Source organism: Lissotriton helveticus, chromosome 4_1 (assembly GCF_964261635.1).
Source record: "Lissotriton helveticus chromosome 4_1, aLisHel1.1, whole genome shotgun sequence".
NCBI lineage: Eukaryota > Metazoa > Chordata > Amphibia > Caudata > Salamandridae > Lissotriton > Lissotriton helveticus.
In genome coordinates this window covers 742829629-742850945 of record NC_136063.1, presented here as the reverse complement: position 1 = coordinate 742850945, position 21317 = coordinate 742829629, and positions in this window count along the sequence as shown.

Genomic DNA, 21317 nt, shown 5'->3' with positions numbered 1-21317 from the left:
GGAAGGGTACAGCCTTTTCAATTATGAGTAGGTCTGTACCGGGATCCACCCACAAATCCTGCCATTAATGGCCCTTCCAGGCACACCTACGCACTCTATTGTGTGAAGCTATCTAGGAGGAATACTCATACTCTCAGCTACACTCACCCAGTCATGTGACCCAGAGACAGGCTACAAACACTAAAAGGCTAAAGCAGGAAAATGGCAACTTTTCAAAGTGGCATTCCCAAAATTGTAATACTCTTCCCATTTGGAAATTACAGCTTATTAAATGTTAATATTGGCACTCCAAGGTAATCCTATGGGAAAGGTAGGTCTTGCAGTAGTGAAAAATATTATTGAGGAGCTTTTCACTACAAGGACATTTGAAACATAAAAGTACATGTTCAGCTTTCTAAATACACTGCCCCCGCCCTCTGGGCTGTCCAGGGCCTACCCTAGCAGTGACATATCTGTATTAAAAAGGAAGGTTTAGTTCAGGTAAAGGTTTATTTTGCCAGGTCAAAATGGCAGTTTACAAATGCACTAAGAGACTGCAATGGCAGACCTGAGACATGTGTAAGTCACTATGTAAGTGGGGGACACAATAAGTGCTGCTGGACAACTTGTAGTATTTCATTTACAAGCCCTAGGTACATGTAGTACCACTTTACTAGAGACTTATAAGTAAACTAATATGCCAATTGGGGATAAACCAATGTTACCGTGTTTTAAGGAGTGAGCACATGCACTTTAGCATTGGTTAGCAGTAGTAAAGCGTGCAGAGTGATAATGTCAGTAAGAATGAGATCCGCAACAAAATGACAGAAAAAGGTAAAACGTTTGGGGAAAGACAACCCTAAGCCTGAAAGGTCTAACACTTACCCAATGATTATCAGATGGTAATCATTGAAAGGAGCCAGGAATCAAAACAGAGATGCTCTGTTGGGGACTACTTCAAAAGATAACTTAAGTGATAGATTGATCTGTGTTATCACATATAACATAGCTTCCAAAAAAGGTTAAAAAGATCAGCAATAGGAACTAGTATTGACTCAACATGGGGACCCTAACAATAATAAAACCTCTTTCTGTACACAAAAGGTATACAAGCCTGAGGGTTGCTTTAGTACCAAAAGAAGGAGAAAGCTGAGAACCAACACTAAACCAACACCTCCCTGTGAGGTCAACCTAGACTAGCGAAACACTATCCTTGTAGAAAATGCAGCATATGTGAGTTGACAACCTGCATAATTTGAGCAGTGCCTAGAAACACCCAGGGTGTTGAGAGAACAAACCAACTGCAATTCTGCATTTGTCATCAACGTACTTGCCTGCTTATTCAATCTGAGGTACCAAGGAATGTGTATGTTCACACTGGGAAACACCAGAGTAACTCAAGCTGTAAAAGAACATGACAAAGATGCCTAATGATTATATCACAAAAAGTCATGCAGTTGATGTCTTTAAATGGGTGATGGTTGAGCCATTAGGGAAAACTACAAGCAACCCAGAACACATGTCAGTTGAAAGAGAATGCTGGATCTACCAACTATGCACCCACATAGAGGTGATAAATGATGATGTCCCATGGATCACGTCGAGTACATTTGGGAGATGATCACAATAACCTCATACATGAAATCTTTGGGGAATGTCATTCAAGTGCCTGCTCCCATCCAAGCTTAACATAAAAGGGTGAATCAATTTTTTAACAATAATGATCATGTCCCCAAAAAATAAAACAAACAAATATCTTCAAAACCATTTATTGTATGATTCTCAGGTCATGGTGTGAGGGCATTGTCTTCAGAAAGATGCTCTGGTCAATAAGATAAATAAATAGATCTGGCTTATTTGTAACCGAGTCTAGTGTATGCCACAATTTCAACGTAGAAATGAATTGAAATAGATGTGGGGTGTTATACATTTAACGGCACAAGATGCCATTAAAAGTGATGAGCATCTGTGAGTCGTCACATGACTGGGAAAACTAGGGTCTTATGACATGGAAGTGAGTACAAACGCGATTAAATAGTGTCTCATCACTGTCTCAGATAAGATCCAATGGTCAGAGGGAGAAAATAAGCTGAACACAGGTTTAGACCTTTGATGAATGTGTGACTACATTACCAACCCTCCTCTTTTTCCCTATGATGCAGAGTGAAATATTGCTTCAGGTATGTGCAAATCCTACCTTCACATTACCATGTTGCATCAAATTACGCACAGCTCTGCCAAGTACCATGCATCCATCTTTAGAAAAATGCATTTTATTTTGGTGGTCCGCATCACCTCACTGAAATGCAAAGTCACACATTATGGAGCAAGAAGTTAAATGATTGGCATTGCTCAAGCATCACTGTAATTGAGTTAACAGGCTGTCAATTTTTAATCTTGTAATCCTGTAGAATAGAATCCTGTTCCATGATGGTTGTTTTGCTGCCTTTTCAGCAAAGTGGCAGCGGTCCCCCCCTGCCGTTCAACACTAGTTAGTGTGCTCATCAGCGGAGTAGGCAGCTGGACAGAGGGTGCAGCAGAAAGTGGTCAAGGCGTTGTTTAGATAGGCACTCAGATGTACGGTAAGGGTGCACATGCACTGATTCAACTGACATGGTTATATGTGAGCCCCGCACTGGCGATCCTTGTATCTCAGGACATTCTGCTGTGCGTGCTCTAAGATGAGAGTTCCATTTCTGATTGCCCGCATTGGTTGGAACATTAGGGCATATTTACAAGTGCATTGCATCACCGGAATGTCACTTTTTCAAACTTTCTGGTGGTGCAGTGCCCTGCTCCACATTTGAAAAGCAATGTTTAGCCCCTTTACATGGCTTAATGCAGCTTTGTAAATATTGTCCCTTTTCACGCAAGTATATGCATGAATGGGGCATGCAATAGGTGTTGCAGTGGGTGTTCCACTTCAACACTCATTGCTTTTTGATGCTACCCCAGATTTACAAGGATATTTAAATCTGAGGCTGTGCCAAGAACGAATGTCGCTGAATAGTAGGTGTTAGATTGGCGCATCGAGGAGAAATACTTTTATTTTTCTTCGGTTTTTATATTTCTATGTGCACTACATTTTGCAGCACAGATAGAAAGAGGAAATCACTTTTATAGATTGTTTATGTGCAGGAAAGTGTCCCTTTTTTGCACATAAACAATCATCCCTGTAACACAGACATCTTTGCACCCTGGTGCAAGGGTGCCTGCAATGCAGGAAATCATCCCTACAATTAAGGCCCCCCTGGACTATGGCACAAGGGTATCTGTGTTCGTGCTAGGCAGTTTTTCTTAGCACCAGCAAGAGGGAAAACACAGGGGTGCTCCACATTCTTGTAAACATAGTGCATCCCTGTGTTTTTAAATGACTTACCGCGCTGCTGGTAAATTGCTTGCAGGGTAGCACTGTGCCATTTCCTTGTAAATGTTGCCCATTGATTTGTGCCTTAATGGAACATAATGCATTCACAGCTCCACTCTAGACAATTTACACCTATACTTTGAGACTTTGTTCATCTGGTACAGTCACGGTGAGTGGGCTTCACTAGTGACAGTTTGTGTTTAGGCTTGGAGATTGATATCAATGTGCATGTCATTGCGAGTGGGTGTGCCATTGGCAGTGAAATCCAGACACTGTACGCATAAGAAATTAAGAGGCTGAACACTGTGCAGTGCTTCAGAAGGAATGCTTGTTGTTGTGTAAATAACCACGAATTTTAAGAAAACTATATTGTGCACTGGTGCTTTGCAGCAGTTTTAAGATCTTCTTAGAGGTTCTTGTTGCTCAAATGGGTGCCATTTCTGATATTTATTTGTTTCCCTCGTTTTCATTGCTTGATGCTGCTGGCAAAAAAAGTGTCACTCATAGTCATTGAATGTCACTCATAATTACAATGAAATTATGAAAATGTCACACATAACCATTCTGAAACCTTGATAACTATGTATGCTTGAATGGATTCTGCACTGAAATTACAAAAAATTCATTGATGCATGGAAAATGAAAATTTGAAAGAATTCTCAAACCAACGATCGTGCATGTGTGTACTTTCACAGTTTCTTTCACAAATTACTCCTTATGTTCAGTGCTCACTGTGCGTCTCACAGCAAATATGAAAATGTATGACTGTGAATATTAATGATTAATACTAGGCAGAGGAAGTCCCTGAAGAGCGTTCACAATATGTGGCATGTCGAAATGAATGTGAGTGCAAAACATTTGGCACATAATTGGGTGCACAGCATTGCAGGACTAATTATGCACCCAAAAGGCTTTTGAATAGGGATCTAATATTAGGTCCCGATAAAAGACAATTGACAAAATGTGGCAAATATAGGGCTCAAACATGTAGACCCCAAAATCCAGGAGTAATTACTTTCTCCTATAGCATCAAATATTGGTTTTAATCTTGCCAGGGGACACAAAAATGAATACATCTCAAGATAAACATAGGATACCCGTAGGCAATTTTTGATATAGATCCCTTCCCAGTAGAAATAGCTCTCTTGATAATCAAGGTTGACCCCGCCTGAATATTGGCAGAATCTGGGTAAAGGCTCAATGATGAAGAATGCCACTAAAAATGAACCATAATGGATGAGAGTCCTTCATATAAAATAAAAGTGATGTCAGAGGTTGATGTGAAACACGAAACATCTTCCTCTCAAGTGAGTTCCCTCCCTTCTGTTTAGATAGTTAGACAGTTCTACAGTGGACATGTACATCTCTCATTTGTCTTGATGGGAGATTACAGACACTAGTCACAGTGGTTAAAAGAGCCAATCTGTCCCTGTTTTTTATGCAGGGAGTTGGTGTACTGAACAGAGAGAGTTCTTCCTCTTCCAGAGAGGTGTCAATCTTGGTTTGAAAAGGCTACGGCTTCTGAGATTTCTTCAAGTATAAGTCACTTTACAGGCTCATGCCTACTTTATGCTAAACAAAGAGGGAGTTCCACATATCGTGACTGACTGCATCCATACCTATAGCATCCTCACCAGACTACCTAATAATTTGATGCTGGACCCCAAGCTCTGATTTATTAGGCTGGGGAAATATAATTGTCTAAATATCATCCCCTATGAAAGACGTTGACACTGGTATGGGGAATATTGCCTCCTTATCGACTCTCTAACTTGGGACCATTTAAGCAGCTAACAAGATGACAGGAATACTGTAGTCTTTATTATATAACAAAAAATGTATACAAATGTGTAGTGGAATGCATTAAGAAAATAGAAACAATACTGTTGCGACCTCACATTTCTCGTAAACTACATGAAAGTATCACCTTAGATATTTCCACACATATGTACAAGAAAAATATATTATTCAGTGATTGAAGAATGAGCTCCCTTCTCTGTCGGAGGGGATTATTGTTAAAGCAAGCAGCATGTCAGTGCTCGTTTCGATAAAGCCTGCAGTGCATTCTAACACCTCGGTCTGTGACGACTGATGCTAATTTAAAGTCCTCTGTATATGTTGCCACTGTTATCTCAGCATTTCAGCATTTACCGCTTGGTTACCAACAACAATGTGTGCACCTGCCAAAAGCCACCTTTGAATATTTATATAACCTTCAAATTAAATCATGTTACTTTTTCCCATCTGTTCAAAGGTCTAAACTCAACAAATACATAATCATACCTATCTCTATCATTTCTCACTTTGGAACTCCTAAATTATCATTTTTGGTGCTTACCAGCAACATAAGATGTCCGCATCTTCATATAATAAATACTTTTTTGTTTTATAGCATGACAGAATCCACCCCCCACTATTTGTATTTAAGAGTGTGATTCCTAACATGATTTGCCCATCTAATCTTTAGGCATAAAAGACGACTCGTGAATCATGGAATCAGGATTCATCTCAAGGGTGGAGCTTACTATGGGAAAAATCTACCCGTACGGCCAATATTACAAAACTGTACATTCAAAGAAGGGAGTGAAAACATAGGTGCCTTTAGGATAGGCCAAGAAATACCATTGGGAATGTGGTAAATGCTCACAAATGCTACCTTTCTTGTTATTTTCAACTTTTCTGGTGGTTTTCTCTACTAAATGTCCATACTTGATCTTAGTGCTAAAACTGCTGGAGTATTTATGTGCATTCTTAAACCTCTGCCTCAAGAGGCACAAGGAAAGCGATTTTATAACTCATCTCTTAGTAGTTGCTTCTACACGGTGTGGACAATCCACAGAGCGAACATGTCTGGAAAGCTACAAAATGCACACAGATTTGGGAATATATAGGATTTATTTTAGTCTCCAAATAGGAGAAAATAGAAACAACTCGTAGACAGAAACATACAAGAATGGATAGATGTATCTGTACATCTGATCTAGGGGCCTTATTGCAAGGGGGATGCGGTGGGGTGATATATTTACCACATCCAGTAAATACTATCACCCTTGGGTGAGATATTTACTGGGTTTGGTGAATACCTCCAATTTCAAGATTTTCACCTGGAAAAGAGGGTTATCATTGTTAAATTGAATTTAAAGCACCAAAGTCAACATCTTTTACATTTGTTCTAGGCCATTTCCCCTAATAAATGTAATCAGGTTTGATTTGTGCACCAAACTACATGGGCACCTATTGACACAATACCTACAATCCAACATCATCCCGGCAGGATTACAAATCAGGATAGAACCAGCCATTTTTGTTGACGTTCCTAAGTTCCGTGAAGGCTTCAGTTTTGTGGCCCACAACTGCTCCCGGCACTGGATGGTGCTGGGAGTAGAGACTGCAGCGGAACAAGTTCAGATTCTTACAAATGAGATTGCAGCTTTAAAGGCAGAAATCGCAGGTGATTCTTCCCTAACTAATGCAAAGGAAGCTCTGGCGAAGTTGGAGGCTACACTCAAAGATTTTGAGACCACAACACAGACAAGGAAACTAAATAAACTGGCCAGAGACATCCGCCTCTATGATAAGAAAAGAACGTACCCCTACCTCCAAGAGGACTATTATCAGCAAGACAACCAAGGCCGATTCACCAACCGAGGACGTTGTGGTTTCAGGGGCAGATGGAACTTTACTACGTTTTTGAACTCATCGTATAGTTCTGAGGGTGAGACTGAACAAGCTGGTCCCAGCACTCCGTACATCTACCAAGATTACAATTACCCTCCTCAGCAGACTTTTTTAGGGAAGGGAGCATGGAGGGTTCCGTGTGGCAGAGGGAACAATTGGTCCAGAGGCCCACCCAGGGGGCAACAGGGCACCAACGTGGAATGGGACAGCGGGAGAGGGCGTGCCCTGCAACAGGTCCGTTTCACACCGGAAGAACACGGGGAGAGGTCTACCTGCCGCAAGAACTACAGGTGGTAACCGATGCCCCCACCGCGGTTGTTAATAAATCCAGCTACAGACTCAATGAGAATAAAGTCAATGTATTTAGTAGGGGCCTATTGTAAGTGCCCACAGCATTACCCAACCAATTTAACATCAAGGCGGAGCTGCACAAGTTTTTCCGAAAAATCAGGCTACCTTATTTCTTCAGAAACTCTACAGCTCTGACACAAAAGTCCTACACAGGGCTTAGAATTCCATCAACCTTTGTCCCACCAGCTCATGCAATGATACAAAAAATCTTTGCTTACGAAACGGTGGTACTTCGGGATGTGCATAAAATCCTGGCTGAGAAGAAATTCACCAAGTTCAACATTAGCCAGACCGAGAGGATGGCTCTAACGGCTTTGAAGGACAACAAGGAAGTGATTATAAAACCGTCCGACAACGGTGGGGCCATTGTAAGACAGGATGCATCCAAGTACAAGGATGAAATCATGAAACAGCTGAATGATGGAGTTTGTTACAAAAGACTTCCTGGAGACCCCTCCAAAGACCTTGCAGCAGAAATACAACGCGTCACACAGGATGGTCGGGATCAAGGTTTCCTATCAGAACTGGAGTACCTATACCTCAATCAAAAAGATCCTCGCCTACCGACCATCTATACTTTGCCAAAAATCCACAAGGATATGACTAACCAGCCCAGACGTCCAATAGTCTCTGGCTGCGGGTCCCTGTTGGAAAACTGCTGAATTTCTCTGGTTTTTGCACAAGTGAAATGTGAGCCTAACAATATTGTCTCTGTAACCTTTGTTTTTTGCAGTGAATATAATAACAGCATATCACTGTGTGTAGCTTTTTATTGATTCAAAGTGATTTTTGCCTCAATTATTCCTGTTAGGTCTCAGGAACAGGAAACATTTCAATTAGAGTAGTACATTTCCACATTTCTGCAAAGCATAATCTTGTTTTCAGTGTTGCCAGCCAGCAGCAGAATTTTTAGAGAATAATGAACTGATTCTTATGTTCATGATTCATATCTTCTCCTCAAGGACGGTATGTGCTTCCTACAGGAAAAGATCCTGCCACTTGCTCATTAGATACGTTTTTGCTCCAAGTTTCTGTTATCCCATGATTAGATTTCATAGACATGTATTGAGAGAAAACAACTGTACTAAATTGCAAATATTTTAGCATTAGGCTCCAACTTACCCTATTTAGCGAGAGCTTTGGTCCAGAAGGGACACCTGCTTGAATATGTCCTGCACTGTTTGCTATTTTTCCATTAAATGCATGTTAAAAAGGAGGACTTCCAAATGGACTGTGTTTTGTTTTATCAAACCTTTACACAGTGCTGTGCAGCTGGCCACCTTGCTGTGCTGCGCAAATGGGCAGGAATTAGCCATATTTAACATTATACTGCATATTCCTGTCTTAACTTGAGCTGGAGCACAAACTGCTGCCTAGCACCAGTGCGGACACCCTTGCTTCAAGGTGCAAGGGTGCCTGTTTTGCAGACAGGATTGTCTTTTGTGCCGGATGCGGCACCTTCCTGCACAAAAACAATTCCCTGAGGCATTTTGCTCTTTATATTTGTGTGTGCTCCAGAGGAAAAAACTAGAAGAAATAAATGTATTGCTCCTAATTACACATCACCTGGGGAGGCATAGCTTTTTGATGCGTTCCCAGGTCTACCAGTAATGGTAAATCTTGGAATGTGCCAACATTTATGGGTGGACGTGTGGGAAAACCCATGCTCTACCCATGGAACGCCACCCTGGGGCAGAGTAATGCAACACAGTGATTTATGCTGTGTTGCGTTGCTATACATTTATCAAGCCATGCCGCCCCACGTGCAGTGGCCTTGCATGGCTTGATAAATATAACTCAGTAGTTGTGTCGCCCCGGCACACCATTGCACGGTACAAGGATGGTGCAACTGAATGACAAATCTGCCCCTATGTTTATTGAGAATCATCATTCTTTTGACGAGGCCACACCTCAGGTGACTTAGGGTGCTAGCATGCTGAGCAATGAGTCACGAATGCATCATAAATCACCACACCTTCCTTTTTACTTTTATTGACTGAGATCTGTTTGTCCTTTTGAAGGATAGTTGTGCATTCCAAAATGTGCTAGATTCTAAAGGGATAGTGTGAGAAAGTGCCCCCTTTCTGCATGCATGCCTCTACTTTTTGCTGAACTTCTGATGTGCTTTGACTGAGTGTGCACTGGGCTCCTGCTAATCAGGTACCAAGGGCCTATGTTCTTTCCCTAAAACTGCATTGAAAACCAAATCCAATTGGCATCTCTGGCCACAGATCAGCCCCTGGTAAATGGCACCACAGGTACCCAAGGCACTGTGACCAGGGAAGACCTTTAAGAGCTGCAGCACTTTTTTTGGAGAGGCCATGTGCCTTTACACTTACACACTGCCTTTGCAGGCTGCATGTCTTGGTGCAGAACAAAGTGAGAAACCAATCATTCCATTGTTTTGTGCAAAAAATATGTAATGACCATAAAGACTTGAAATCAGAGCAATGTCAATATGTAATTACTCAAAATGAAAACAGATAAATAAAATGTCATCAATAGTGCACGAAAAACGTAATACATTATTGGTCCAATATAACGTAAGTGATACATGTTACAAACAAATTACCCAGCCCAGCTCAATGCATTTCGGGATAGTATTTATCCCTTCTTCAGGGGCCACTGTGAGAAAAACAAACATTGCATGTTTATTGTTCACGTTGATCACATATGATTACATTGTAAATCTATCGTTAAGTCACCGTCTTTTGTCACATTTGCAGGACTACAATTTTCTTTCGCATAGACCAGCACATCACAATTCTATGTTTCATCTCTCCGCATTGCCGCGCGTAATTCATATCCAGGTGCTATTTTCCGCATTTCCTCAACTGGGTGTTAATTGTGTTAAAAAATTATTTGCTTTGTAAATACTGTATACTCAAACATTGATTACGTGGTTTTTTTTCTCACAGTGGACCCTGAAGAAAGGATAAATACTATCCCAAAATGTATTGTGTAATTACATATTGACATTGCTCCGATTTCAAGTCTTTATGGTCATTACATATTTTTGGGACAAAACAATGGAATGATTGTTTTTTCTTGTGTCTAATAACATTGTCAAGGTTTGATTCTATTATTTACACTGTGCATCCAGTACACTGGTGAACATTTACCAGTAGGGTTACTTGTATTTCGAGGCTGACTGCCTCTCACTGGATAGCACACAACTTTGTTTCAAATGTAGAAAGAGTTTCTTTCTTTGAAATAGGAGTGCGTTGACTACACATTCAATTACCGATTAGGGTAAATCCCTTGTGCTGTATCAAGTTGGTGACCCGATATGATAGGTAGAGCCGCAGTGAAGATTGCTGCTGTGCTGATCGTGCAGTAACCTGCACACAGAGGAGTGGTGACCCCGTATTACAGTGGTTGCCACTGGGACAAACAAGAAGCATAGTCTGGTCATGACCATCGACATAGGAAAGAGATTGCCATTGTAATCCGAAAGGGTCCAAGCCTTGACTGAGGATGAGCTCCAGGATCCTGGCACCCCTCCTTAACTATGGGGAGGAACCTGAGGAACATACCAAGTGTTGAAGGAGCATCAAGTACCACCCAGTCGCTGCATGAGCACATGTGCGGAACTCGAGCACACTCAAAAGCAGCCCTCCTGGGCCACGTCAGTGAGACTTACTGGGGGACAACCACTACAGCTTAATTGCCCACCAAAGAGGTGTGCACCATTTGCTTGAATCTCGCTGGTGCGGGTTAGACAGATTTTTGGGCCAGACGGCCCCGGTGGAACTTGCTTATCAGATAACGCTGAAAGCTTAGAACACTTTCAACTGTAATCAAGAGTCTGAATGGGACTTCTGAGACTCTGGCTGCTAGTTGGATTTAACCTGAATGTCGGCTATAGTGAATGGGGAATAACCACTACCACTAGCTGGAGGGGATCGGACTTAGGGACTTGCATAACAAACACTAGGGCACTGACCTCAGGGGAATGTGTGCATTGTTTGTGAATATTGTGTTTACATTTTTGGTCATATATATATATATACTTCTTCCTTCATAAAAGCAAGTATTTGACTGGACAAATGTTTATTGTTGCTGCCCGTATTTTGAGTTGTGAGCCTGTGTTCACCTCCCCCCACCCTGTGTCTACCTTCCCCCTGAGATGTTTTGAACTGCTCGACCCATGCTACCACTGAGAATCAAGGGCTGAAGGGTTACTTGGCCCAGTTGCTCAGTTCTCCTAGTTCGTTGGGGCCCTGGACAACAGGAGTAAAATGCCTCAATCCCCCACGGTTGGTCACAAAAGCTCCTGTTTGCCCCATGGCTCTCTGAATGTGCTTCTGACAGTTATGAAAATGATAGAAATTATTGCATTTTATGAACAGCGCTTGCCCGTGCTCTGTGTTTATTCTGAACCTGTTGAATTTTCACCAAGATTTTGGGAATTTTGAGCTCTCAGCTGCTATTATTATTCAGATGTTTTTCACTTCAGTGAATATTGTGTTAAAGTTCCTGTGAACCTTCTGGTGTCACTCCAGGACTCAACTCTTCAACCCTCAAGACCCTGCCACAGCATAAAAGGACTTAAGTCACAAATTAGCCTCCCTGCCCAGGGTCTGGGTTTCTTACATTGTTTGTGCTCACCAACTGAGCCCAAGGCATAACATCACATTTATCTGAAGAGCATATGTTCAACCTAAGGGGTATCTTGGTGGAAATACCTCAGCCCAGATTTACTAAGATTTTGCGTCTAGGAATGCATATTTTGGCATTTACTAAGCTGTTAAAAGTTGATTTGTGTGGCTTTGCATGGGTTAGTTTTCTGCAACACACAGAAAGAGGAATGTCCCTCTAAAGATACCTTCCCACACATAATCCTGTCTGACAGGCGTGCAGCCTTGCACCATGAAGTGCTCCATATCTAGATATGGATTATTACTGTTCTTTCCCTTTCACCCCACTCAGCCTAGTAAGGTAATTGCCGCGTTACATTAAACAAAATCTGTTCCAAGGTGTTTAAAATTGCATTTATATATGGTAAACTGTACTTTCTGCATAGCATAAATGGAGCCAAAGGCTTCACAGGGTCAAAGGCAAACACAGACACCATCATTTACAACAGAACATGAAATGAATCCACCTATCTCTAGAGTGAGAAGTCAATGAGTGTAACATACATTCTTAGTAAACCAGGATGGGCTCGGCCATGTCCTAGGTAGAACTCCATATATTTCCTAAACAAAAAATAAAAATTCCTCAGGGGCACCTACGTTTTCTTTTATTCTAGGGTACCCGTGGTATGGTTAAAAGAACACATAAATGTGGGAATTAGTGGGAAATAATGTCCCTACACCTAGGGCCCGATTCACAGAACTAACTTAAGTTAAAATCCTGAACTTACTACCATTTTGGTATTCACAGAAGGCACTTACTCATTTTGGTATTCACAGAAGGCACTTACTCATTTTAGTAGTCAAAGAAAGTACTTACTTACTCACTAATTTTGGTATTCACAGAAGGCACTTACTCATTTTGAGTAACTTACTCATTTTGGTATTCACAGAAGGCACTTACTCATTGATGAGTAAGTGACTTCTGTGAATACCAAAATGAGTAAGTGCCTTCGGTGAATACCAAAATCAGTAAGTGCCTTCTGTGAATACCAAAATGGTAGTAAGTTTAGGATTTTGTCTTAAGTTAGTTCTGTGAATCTGGCCCATAGTGTATAGTCGACATGTTTCAACCTGCATCCATTCCACCTCTATGGGTCCCAGGCTCTCATCAGAACTCGTATTCTGTCCCAGAAAATTCTGTACTGATGGTCCTGTCCCAAAAAGTCTGGAGGAATAACATATAACATATAAAAGATGCACTTTGGCATGCTTGCCCCCTAGGTATGTGATCAGAGCATACATTTTTGGAACAAGATATATTTAGTGTATTATTATGGATTAGTATTCATAAATAAATATCATCACCAACACAAAGCAACCTCTGTAAAATAATTTTTAGGTTAAAAACACACAAACAATATTGCACCCAAGAACATGTACAATGCCCTGTTGTGTTTTATATGTGTGGGATTGTACATGCATTTTAAGGAAGTGGCGACAAGCTAACATGTAGTGTGTATATGTAGTGCTCAGCACTGCACACTGCACAGCATACGTGGAAAATGAAAAGCCGATTGCATAAGGGGAGAGGGGACATGTCCTTTTAGGGATACATTGTTATTTATTAGGAATAATCAATATCAGTGTGTGACTACTACAGGGGTATGTCCCCTGCTCTTCATATGAAGTTTGACATATGTTGGTAAAAAGGTAAGAAAACAGATATTTTAATATATGCCAATCGGCTTGTCACCTTCAATAGGTAAAGTGATTTGTGTTTGCAGACAGTCCTTCTTCTGCTTCTATTGAATGTGAGTGTTCAAGGGATGACATACACTCCTTGAAGGAAAAGTTAAGCGAACCTCCTGATGATGGCCCAGCAGATGAAATTAGCGTTCGAATTAAACCTTCATATTTACACTTTTCTGAGAACAACATATCATGTTCCTTTTAGCTTAACATGAATTTTACACACTGAGCAACTCAGCGAAGAGTTAAAATGATTAAAACATTGCCGTATTATTTTCTCGTTCATCAATGCGTTCCCCTGCAGGTGGAGGAACAGCATATTCTGGACTCCGCCCTCCACATATATTGTATTCATATGTTTAGCTAGTTAACATATATATTCAATGTGTGTCTTAGCTCACTAACTTGCGTGTTTCACCTGTTACGTATTTTCATAGATAAACATCACTGTGCACATTTAAAAATCACATGTATTTCTTTTGGGGAGAGTTAATAACCCATGTACTCACATGTGTTGGATATTCACATTACAAAAATGAATGCTTGCTTCCCTATCGACAAAAATGTAATAATGTACTTCCATTTTGATTCTCGAGCTAACTTAGCTTGGCATGAGGCTTAAGTCAAATGCTACGCATTTCGAAACTGTTAGTATGCGGTTTGTTCTTTCTTTGCAGGTGCATTATTGAGTCCTTTATCAGTTAGAGAAAGGCTCATTATTTTGTAGTAGATTGATAGTGAGGCATAAAGATGAAAGGTAGCAGAAATGACGATTAAAAGAGTCTACTTTACTCGGTGTAACAGGAAGATGCAGCTCCAAGGACAAGCAGCTGTGTATCTAATTGTGTTGAGATGGGAATTCAGGGTTACCGGCTGATGAAAAATGCTGCCAAGGGATTAACTCCGAACTGTGAGAGCAACATACAGATGCTTTGGGGGCTTCGATTTTGCTTTTAATTGGTCTTCCATAGTAGCTAGAGCAAATACTTTTTTCCTAACTTGGGAGAGAGCAAATCTCTCTAAATTTTCTTAAGTGTGAAGCTTCATGCTAAACACTTTTTCCATGTATTTCCCTTGAACTTCCACCGAGGTTCATATGATGCTGGTACTTTCTACAATTTCCCTTTAGGCATCCCCTTGTCACTTTCATTTCTAAATTTAGTGAGGGCTTGGTTCTTTATGGAACACTAGGTTTGGATATTTTCCATTCTTTACATATTGATTATTTGCATTCTGTACTTCATGATGCTTACATTCAGGGTGTTCCAGTGCCTTAAAATGTTCCCAGTAATTATATATTTCATTTAACGATGCCAATTTTGCTGATTGGGATCAACTAACAATTCTAAAATAAACCTTCGTGGGTGCATATCATATACTCTGCCGTTATTGTTTAACTGTATTGGTTTAATTGAAAGGCAATGGACTACTGAATGTTAGCTGTTTGATGATTATACTAAAATAATGAGGTTTAGAAACTCCCCCACCATCATTGGCTTGTGTTGTGACCGGCTGGTCACTGCCTAGTGTTTCTACAATAATGTGTTTCCATCAGCCACTCCTTGAGGGCTGGCTTCCACACTCACCCCACACCCATCCATCACAGGTGTCACAGGTCAGGTGATCCTTCTAATAAAATGGGGTGGGCACACATGCCCTTGGCCAGTTCAAGACAGTATCATTATGTGTCTGTGTAGTTATTAGTGCTGCATGAGTGTCTAGTGCCCTAACAATTACAATGGAGACAAGCGGGTCAGGCCCACGTGTGAGTTGGAAGCTGATTCACAGGAGGGGGTAGTCTGTGACTAAGGCACCCCTGAGCCATTTGCCAGCATGACAAGGGTGGAACAGGGCACGAAGAAGGACATCCAGTGAATTCACCGGCATTCAATGGGTAAGGCCTCTGCAGTCAACTGCCATACAGACCAGTCTGAGGTGTGCTTCTGAAACGCTGGTGTGGGTGAAGGGACTGCCCTTGCAGTAATGTGGCCAACATACCCACCAGAACAGCTCCCCCTGCAGTGAGCTGAGATTGACCCTGCCCCAGGATGATTGAATCCTGCACCGGCATTCTCTGCCTTCCGAGAGATGTCCCATTGCGTGATCCTGCAGCTAGATGTGGCATCAATGACGGTGTGAGGTGCATGCCCGTACCCGAGGCTGAACCTGCCCGGAGCACTAGCCTTCCTTCAGCTGTCCTTGCAGAGCCCAAGAGGGGCGACAAGCCTGAAGCAGTGAGGCCCTAAATATCATGTTCATGGCACTGGGACGAAGGGAGAAGCTGCACCTGTAGAAAGCAAGACCGGAGCAACAACTGAAAGACTGCCGCAGCCTCAGGGACAAGAAGCCGCAGTACCAACTAGTGCCTGTTGAATATACTGCACCCACACCGTCCCTCACCAGTATCTCCGGCTCAGTGTAGGTGAAGAGGATGGGTTTGAGTTAAGGGACAGGAAGATCTGGCGCTCTAGTGTGTACGATTGCAAGTTAGACTTGTGATTCCAAACTGCATGGTGCCAACAGGTCAGGGGAAACACAACCAGACAGGAAACAACCCCTGTAAAGGCGAGGGACAAGTCCCACACCATAAAAATAAGCCCAAGTCCTGTGCACACGTATCAAAGTGTTAGGTTCTAGTGTCAGAACCAAATGAGTGGGACAAGGTTCATGAAAACAAACGTAATGAAGGTCAAGATCCAGAGTTACGTAAATATTAGATTTATAATTCAATCTTGATCAGTACATATGAAAATAAACCAGCTGACACGTGTTTCATCACACCGTGTAGAAAATGTGACTCTTCAGGGCTGTGCGTTTTCAAAAGTAGAATGGTGAGACGCATGACCAGTGTTAATTCCAACCCGGCTGCGAACAGTAGCTGGTGCGGACAATAATCTGTTAAGTAAAACAAATCCCTGCTGGGCAGTATATACCGGCAAGGGAGAGACTAAGGACGGTGCGTCCGAAGTCACAAGGATCAACAAAAATCCAGTAATCTAAAGTAGAAATGAACTGCACGGGTCGGTGCGGTCATCATTCCGGAAAATCCAGGTAGCAGATGCTCAGTGTAAACTGCTGTACGGATGGTAGCTTCCCCTGCACAGAATGCCTCACATTTGTTTCGCAGCACCAGCACGTAAAGGCACAGACCGCAGCCACAGGGAATTGGCTGTGGCCTCCTGAAAGTCTGCAGCACTGCCTAATGTCCATTCTCCCCTCACCGGCACCCCAGTACCCATGAGGCACATGGCAGAAGGAAACCCTATCAGCAAGGTCCGCAGTGCAAGAGAGGTGGGCGTGGCCTTCGTAGTTAAAGTGGTGGAAGCACTTACCAGGGAAGCTCATGTTAGGGGTAACAGCATAGAGTGAAGACTGGGGCCATTCTAGTGCTGCACACTGCCTGCACCTGCATGTACACCCCAGCGTGGCTCCTAGTTTCAGCAAACCATGCAGCACACTGGAAAGGCATCCGCAGTGCTAATAGCGGTGACTCGATGTACCACATTCTGCCCAAAGTAAGAGCAGAGAGTTGATGAGGCAAGCCCCATGTGGGAGACTAACTGGGCAGGGTATGGACCCACTTGAAAAAAAATAATAGAAATCTGCTTTTCCCTAACACAGCACACTCAGGGGCAGCACCAAGGAGAAACTTGGACAGGTGTGGAGGTAATACAGCATCCACTAGTGCAACAGGGGACTACAGCAAGAAAACTTGAGTGACTGTGCTGTAGAGGAGAAAGTAGAAACTGCCCACAATAGCAGCACAGCCCCTAGTGGCTGCCTGTCATTTGCTGCAAAGTGGATAGAAGTTGTGAACCCCAAATGTACCCCAGGAAGCCCAAGGCTAGCCCAGCAGAGGAAAAGCCAGCCACGGTAGGGAAGCCAGAGGCCATCAAGCCCAAATGCCAGCAAAGCAATGAGGCAGTAGATCCCACAGTCTTGGTAAGACTGCTGCAGCACGTGGTTCGTGTAACTGTGATTTCACATTGGTGCCTGCTAGCGGCACCATGTAGAACATTTGTATCCCAGTAAATCGAAGGTTGCCTGAATATGGGACAGAGAGCAGATGGAGAAGCCCTAACTTACCCGAATACACCAGAAAGCCAGTGAGAGAAAAGGCCACCCACAGAGGGAATCTGTGTACCAGACCCGGAAATGAAGGAGCTCTTATCTCAGAGAAAAGACAAGGAAAGGATAAGGAACGTTGTCGCATCAATCAGCAACCTAGGTAGTATATGGCCACCATTGGCCAACCAAACATGTCACAGGGATTGACTGACTGTGCCCAGCATGCTCATCCTTGGGCAGGACCAAAGCCTCAAGGCACAAGCAGTGGGTTCTCGAGTGAAGAAGAGGCAAAGGAAGAAAGATGACCCTTCAGTCAGGGAGTAGATCACCAAGAAGACCCCCGAGGGAAGGGGCAAGACTAGTGAAAAGTCTGTAAGGAGAAAGAAGCCCTTTGAGAGGTCCACAAGAAGAAGAGAATCAGTCCTAGAGATAAGATGTGACCAAGGAGGTCCATGTGAAGTGCATGTCACAGCGAGAGGCCTGGTCAAAAGGAAAAAGAGCGTGACAAGATGGCACAAGGCAAAATCTTGAAGAGGAAGAGAAAAGAAGAGAAAAAGAGTGTGGCACGATGCCACCTCATGGAAGAATCAAGGTGAAGAGTGTGGCAAGATATTACATTGCCACGTTGCGAAAAAAAGACAAAAGGAGGAGAAGAGAGTGGCATGACGCAACAGTACTACATCACAAACAAGAACATAGAAGAAGAGCAGAGATGAAGTGTAACAGACTTGTCACACGAAGATCACTGACAGTCATTAGTCAGTGTCATCGCTACCAAGTGGATCACGTAAGTCACCTAAGGAGCACCACACATCCACAATGGAGCGCTATGTTTGAGAAACACCTGGAGATTAACAAGGTGTTCCTGGTGCTGTGTGAGGTTGGCTACCCAAAAACCTTCTGTCATACCCAGTGAACCCGAGGCCTGTTGAAGAGGGTAACTCGACCATTAGGAACATTCACCTCTGGGGTTGCACAAGAGACTTGGTCGTGGTCCTGTTCAAACTTCCTCAGTGACCTCAGTTGTGGGGCTTATAAGAGGCTCTGAACAATTCACACAGGCCTGTGGCAATCCAGGGGCAAGGGCCTCAGGGAATTCCAGTGAGAGGGGAATCCCAACATGATTGATGTGTCTGCAGCAGCTCCACAACACATCTAAAATGGAACACTACTAGGTCCCAAACCGATGGCACAGCCACCTACTGCATTCAACAGTCTGTATTTTCTTAACCTTTTAAAGTTTCTTCATTCTTACTCTCTTTTTAATCCTTTAATTCTCCGGCTTTTTATGCACATTTACACTGTTCCAATCCACATGCAAGGAAAAGGCCATTTTCCAGGTTTCTTATGCTTAAGATGGGCATTCCGAACCTTGTCCTTAATGATAGCAATAAACGCAGAATAAACTGTGTATGATAAAATGGATGTTATATTAATATAGATGCATATTGCAATTTTCAGTTACCCCTGACGAAGAGCCTGATTGGATTGAAATGCATTGGGTGTGAATAAACTCCCTTTTATGAACCTGGCTCTAATACGTGTTTTTGTAGAAGGTTCGGAAGGCCCATCTTAAGCTTAAGAAACCTGGAAAATGGCCTTTTCCTTGCGTGTGGATTGGAGCAGTGTAAATGTGCATAAAAAGGCGGAGAACTAAAGGATTGAAAAGAGAGTAAGTATGAAGAAACATTAAAAGGTTAAAAAAAACTACAGACTGCTGAATGCTGTAGACGTCTGTGCCATCGGTTTGGGACCTAGTGGTGTTCCATTTTGTATGTGTCTTAGTTTATCACCTGACGTTTGGGCTGAGCACGTTTCCGGTGAGCACGCCAAAGTGGAGGAGTAAAGAACATAATTGGATGTAAACTAGCAATTATATGAAAAAAGGTGTGCAACCCCTCTACATATCATGTTTCACAAAAGTCAGCCCTCGGGGTACTGCACCCAAAAAAAATGAGCAACAAAAGGAATGATTGTGAACGACATCGGTGTCCACATGCAAGGCGGAAAATCTACGTTCAGAAGAGCAAGTTTGTTTTTGAGAAGTCACAACTGTACTGAACTGAGAATGTTTACTTTCAATGACGTTACAATTAGAATGATTGAAGCATGTTTTATTACGAGGACATTGATTATATAAAAACCATGCATGAGACAGAAGCGCCGGGTGGAAAAGTGAAGGGAATGATGCATTATGGGTTTTGGAGTATTCAAAGCCAGCGAGGGTGTACCGCAAGACCAGGTGATTACCACGTGGTCAAGTGTGCGAGGAAATGGGAGAGGAGGGGTGGAGTCAGTGTTTAAAAATCAGGTGAATCATGAAGTGTAGGATTATTTTGTTTTTGAGTGAGGAGGATAACGTACTGTTTAGCATGTTGAAGGATGGTTAGCAGGAATGTGAGAAACTCCGAAGAAAATAGGGGAATGGGAATACAGTGGAGGCGGGTAAAAAAACAGGAAGGTTTCACAATAACAGCTAGTATCGAGGGAAGGAATGATTGATGTGAGTGATTTGAAAATCACTGGAACAGACGGAGGAACACGCGGTTAAGTGAAGGGTTAGTGGGGAGAAGACAAATGCATTTAAGGGAAGTTGCAGTATTGAAATGGGTGGAGTAAGCGGAGATGATTTGAAGGGGTGCTATACATACGGTTTATTGAAAAGTAAATACTTGTGGGTGAGCAATATGTAATGAGTGTGTTTGGAGTAAAAACGCAAGAGATGTATACACACATAGTCCATGAGAAAAAAATGACAGGAATAATGATAGCAATAAATGCAGAATAAACTGTGTATGATAAAATGGATGTTATTTTAATACAGATGCATGTTGTGATTTTCAGTTACCCCTGACAAAGAGCCTGATTGGCTTGAAATGAATTGGGTGTGAATAAACTGCCTTTAATGAACCTTGCTATAATACGTGTTTTTGAAGAAGGTTCGGAAGGCCCATCTTAAGCATAAGAAACCTGGAAAATGGCCTTTTCCTTGCGTGTGTATTGGAACAGTGTAAATGTGCATAAAAAGGCGGAGATCTAAAGGACTAAAAAGAGAGTAAGTATGAAGAAACGTTAAAAGGTTAAGAAAATACAGACTGCTGAATGCAGTAGACGGCTATGCCATTGGTTTGGGACCTAGTGGTGTTCCATTTTGGATGTGTCTTAGTTTAACACGTTACGTTTGGGGTGAGCATGTTTCCGGTGAGCACGCCAAAGTTGAGTAGTAAAGAACATAATTGGATGTAAACTAGCAAGTATATGAAAAAAGGTGTGCAACCCCTCTACATATCATGTTTCACAAAAGTCAGCCCTCGGGGTAATGCACCCAAAAAAACGAGCAATGAAAGGAATGATTGTGAACGACATCGGTGTCCACACGCAAGGCGGAAAATCTACGTTCAGAAGAGCAAGTTTGTTTTTGAGAAGTCAGAACTGTTCTAAACTGAGAATGTTTACTTTCAATGACGTTACAATTACAATGATTGAAGCATGTTTTATTACGAGGACATTGATTATGTGAAAATCATTCATGAGACAGAAGCACC